General features: G+C 40.1%; 1 long non-coding RNA gene across 1 annotated transcript; it reads left to right on the plus strand.

The window, feature by feature from the left end:
* The first annotated feature begins 889 nt into the window (after positions 1–889).
* LOC134200916 (uncharacterized) lies at positions 890–1,755 on the plus strand. Its single transcript, XR_009976026.1, has 2 exons — positions 890–988; positions 1,094–1,755. It is a non-coding gene; the product is annotated as an uncharacterized LOC134200916 (long non-coding RNA).
* Positions 1,756–4,667: the final 2,912 nt, after the last annotated feature.

Genomic DNA, 4,667 nt, shown 5'->3' on the forward strand with positions numbered 1-4,667 from the left:
GAGATTTTAATTCATCTGTAAGCGCAGGAAGCAATTGTATGTTTTATTGGGTGTAACTAAAAGCAGTTGATAAAAAAGATTGTTTATGTACAGAAAAACACACGCTCTATCAAATGGTAACTAGGAAGTTGGAGTCGGATTATATTGGAACACCGTACTAGCAAGTACTACTGTGTTTCGCTGCCAAGCAACAGCGCGGTCGAGTTAATTGTAGTGACGATGTCTTTAAAACACTGTGATCGCTAAATATCACAAGGAGTATGAACTACCCGTCGTATTTCACAAGCCCCAATCATTTAGATAAGCGTCAAGACGAAAATTCTACAATGTAGTATTCAAACTAAAAGTTCATCCTCCAATACATTTTTTTTATTTTTTTTATTGCTTAGATGGGTGGACGAGCTCACAGCCCACCTGGTGTTAAATGGTTACTGGAGCCCATAGACATACACAACGTAAATGCGTCACCACATATAAGTTCTAAGGTCTCAAGTATAGTTACAACGGCTGCCCCACCCTTCAAACCGAAACGCATTACTGCTTCACGGTAGAAATAGACAGGGTGGTGGTACCCACCCGCGCGGACTCACAGTCCTACCACCAGTAATTACGCAAATTATAATTTTGTGGGTTTCATTTTTATTACACGATGTTATTCCTTCACCGTGGAAATCAATCGTGAACATTTGTTGAGTACGTATTTCATTACAAAAATTGGTACCCGCCTGATATTCGAACACCGGTGCATTCGTGTTGAGCGATGCACCGGTGTCTTATCCGTTAAGCCACGATGACTTTTAGATTAGTTGACGAATATTATTTCGCATATAATTTCGAATATAAAAAACGCTAAAATAAAAGTAGCTTTTCATTTTTACCATAATAATACGTTTTCTCAAAATAGCAACGTGATAAAAAGTTGATAATTCTCAGCGTACCAAACACATTGAGCCTATGAACTCGGTCGGACTTGAAGCGATAAGAGCAGGTAATATTTAGCAGTATCTAGCAACAAGATCTATATTAAAAAACTGTATGAAATGTAGAGCTTAAATAAGCGAATTGACATTAATCGTTACGATTGACGTTGCAGGCTCGTGAGCCATCGCGATTGGTCGAGCGGCTAATTCTGCATGGAGCATCACGCAGAGACCGCGTGGCGCGGTGTGGACTGCGCGTGAGCATCGCGGGGCACAGACAATGTAATAACAGAAAAGCAACAACACTCAGAAGGGTGGTAGAATTTTTTTGGAACGAAGTTCCTTATGGGACCATGCGGAGCGGTACTGTTATAATATCCGATTACAACATGGTCAATATAAAGTAAACTGCTGACCTAGCCTCAGTTGTTTACTTCGTTTCTAAGTAATGACGCAAATCAAAAGTTTCGTCAGCATTCCCGTTACCACAGAAAGGCAGATCGATTTGAAACCTCGTTGTGGACACTTATCTATAACGTGACAAACTTGTACTTTCTTATAATAAAATTACTTTTTTCCAGTTTCTGTAAAAAAGTGTTTTTTTTTAAAGTCTCCATCATCCCACCCCGTAACAGTAGATATCCTGACCGGGAAAAAACGTCCGTAACGTAAGATTTTTATTATTTATCTATAGTCTTAGTGTAATGGCTATACGGTGTCTACGTGATGACGGTTATTATAATTATTCATATAAATAGCTGTTTCTTTGTATTTTATTATTATATCTTTTTTTTATAAATCGTTGTGAATAAAATAAAGTTGATAACTTAGTAAAGTAGTTTTTTTTATCAATAAAAAAAACATAATAAAAAACGTATACCCGAATAATTATTTTCTTTATACCTCGAATAGAACTTAAAATTAATATTTTTATAATAAGGAACTTCGTTCCTATCGGGTGTCCCACGCCACCACACATCTTTTCGAAAAGACACGATAATTCGCAAGGTGTGCGTACAGAGAGCTCAGGGAGGCCAGCAACGGGGACTAGAGGCTTCTAAGGTCGGACATTCGTTTCCCTTGGCGAGATTATGATGCACAGACGACGGCGCCTACTTCAAGGCAGAATTACGACCTAAAGCAACAATTAAACGTGTGTATTGAGTTTTTCTGAATATAACACAGCCTATACAGCTCAAATGTGCTAACTCTTGCCCTCGCATGCCAGATCGGAAGCTTGACGAATACACAAGGAAAATCTCTCGCAGACATTTCATTGAACGTGTCACCGATAATGATTGTAACGGTTATACTGATAATAACACTAATATTTGTCTTTCCACAAGTAGTGCGTAAAAATACGTCTCTTCAAACTTTTTTTTACAATGTTCACACAAACGAACAATACAACAAGTTGACTGACTACACAACGCCGCACTGTGTACATGATTCGAAAACGTTTTCAATTGCTTGGTCAATGATAAAAACTCAAACAGCGACTCCTTAATGATGGGCGATTGATAAATTTCTTATCACGAGTAGAGCTTTTATCGGGCAATCAGAAGGAAACGATAAACCTTAAGCAAGATAGCGTTAATTAGCTCGTGTATTTGAAAACAATGCTAAGGTCAGAGGCTCTCACAAATCTCCTCGATAGTAGATTTTTTTAAATCGATAAAAACGTTGTCTGAAGTAATTTAGTTTTTTTTTTATTGCTTAGATGGGTGGGCGAGCTCACAGCCCACCTGATGTTAAGTGGTTACTGGAGCCCATAGACATCTACAACGTAAAGACTCCGTCGTGTATTATTGACAATGCCAGTGGGAGCCAATTTATCAGAGGTTTGGATTTAAGCAGTGGAATAAACGCGGCATTTAAATTACTTACTGGTGATAGGACCTCTTGTGAGTCCGGACGGGTAGGTACCACCGCCTTGCCTACTTCTGCCGTGAAGCAGTAATGCGTTTCGGTTTGAAGGGTGGGGGCAGCCGTTGTAATTATACTGAGACCTTAGAACTTATATCTCAATGTGGGTGGCGCAATTTACGTTGTTGATATCTATGGGCCCCGGTAACCACTTAATACCAGCTGGGCCGTCAGCTCATTCACCCATTTAAGCGTACTTATAAATAGGTTGATACAAAAAAATATTAACATTCGGTTTAGGATTTTTACCTTGTTAGGTTGAGGCTCTTGCGAGGAAGCAGTAGCCAAGGACGGTTCATGAAGCAATTTCTAGAAACAAAGTTTGTGGAGAGTACTTAACGGTAGGCAGCGGCTTGGCTCTGCCTCTGGCATTGCTGAAGTCCATGGGCGACGGTAACTACTCACCATCAGGTGGGCCGTATGCTCGTCTGCCTACAAGGGCAATAAAAAAAATCTTACACGTGTCTCTTCAGTATGAAATATGTACTCGATAACAACAATGTGACGCTGCCGACATTAAGTCAACAATTCTAGAGAGATGACGATGACTGTCACTTGTCAAAACGGTTGTGACAGATCGGCGTGACGTCACACAATAGAAAAACAGGAATTGAGATCGCGTCGTGAATAATATGTTTGTCGCAACGTTTCCGCGTAGCGATAAAAAAAAACCGCAAATTTACTATGTTTTATTTGTAGGTGAGCTATACACCTACGCCGCTTACTCTTGCTGAGGCAAGTGTTAGTACACTCTCTCAGGTTGAGCTCCGTGAGCTCTACTACCAGCCAGGTGAAGCGATTAGACAGAGGAAAAAACCAGCACCAGACAAGAACCTATAGACATTAACCACGTTAATACCGCCGCTTGAGAGTTCTGAGTCTCCTTTCTTTTACCGGCTGCCCCAGCCTTGAACTGTAAACGCATTACTGCTTCACGGCAGAAATAGTCAGGGTGGAGGTACCTACCCGTGCAGACTCACAAGACGCTCTACCACCAATAATGATTATTCCGTTTAACCTTTGTATTAGACCTCTTCAGCCCTAACACTAGGAGCAGCTGCTGGCAGCCACGACCGCGAGCGCCACGTTTTTTCCACGCTCCGCAACTTAAAATTACGAAAAATGGTTTTTTCGCGCGAAGATACAAGTGTGTAGTATCAAAATACGCGTCTCAGTGAGAGGAACACAACCGTGAAAACCGCTTGGAAATAAGTGAAAGTGAGAGAAAGTTGTGGCTCAAAAACTAAATTTTTTGTATGTTTTTGTGATACGCTGACAAAACTAGATCGACGACCCCCCACTTTTTTGGGGTCTAAATAATCGTCTCGTCGAGCCCTACCTTCTGGACTATACCCAGGATTTTTCCGGTGGAAAACAGCCAGTGTAATCCGGAATTTCTGAAAACCACGTGCTACCGAGATCGACTCCCAGGACACTTGGACAGGCGTGTGGCACACCAATAGAAGCGTCTTGACAAGGCGAATCTTTTGACACCTGGATCATCGAGATCAGACAACCCGGGACAACACAGTGAAGCTTTAAAGGTCGGCAAAATTTTGAAAATCTTTGGTGTCATTTTCCAGCTAAAGTAAATCGACAACCCCCCTTTTTTTATTTTGTTATTATAAAGTAGACCCCTTAAAATTAAATTCTCCAAATTTTTAGATTTTTTGGATGTGTAGTTTATTAAAAAATTAATTTTGAATAGTGTACTAAATAATCAGTTTAATATAAATGGAGTTACACCCCCCTACCGATAATATTTTAAAAATTAATTTTGTTAAAAGTGTTCAAAAATAGACCTCTGAAGAAAGTTTAATT

The sequence above is a fragment of the Bombyx mori genome, chromosome 3 (assembly GCF_030269925.1).
Source record: "Bombyx mori chromosome 3, ASM3026992v2".
In the NCBI taxonomy this organism is placed as follows: Eukaryota; Metazoa; Arthropoda; class Insecta; order Lepidoptera; family Bombycidae; genus Bombyx; species Bombyx mori.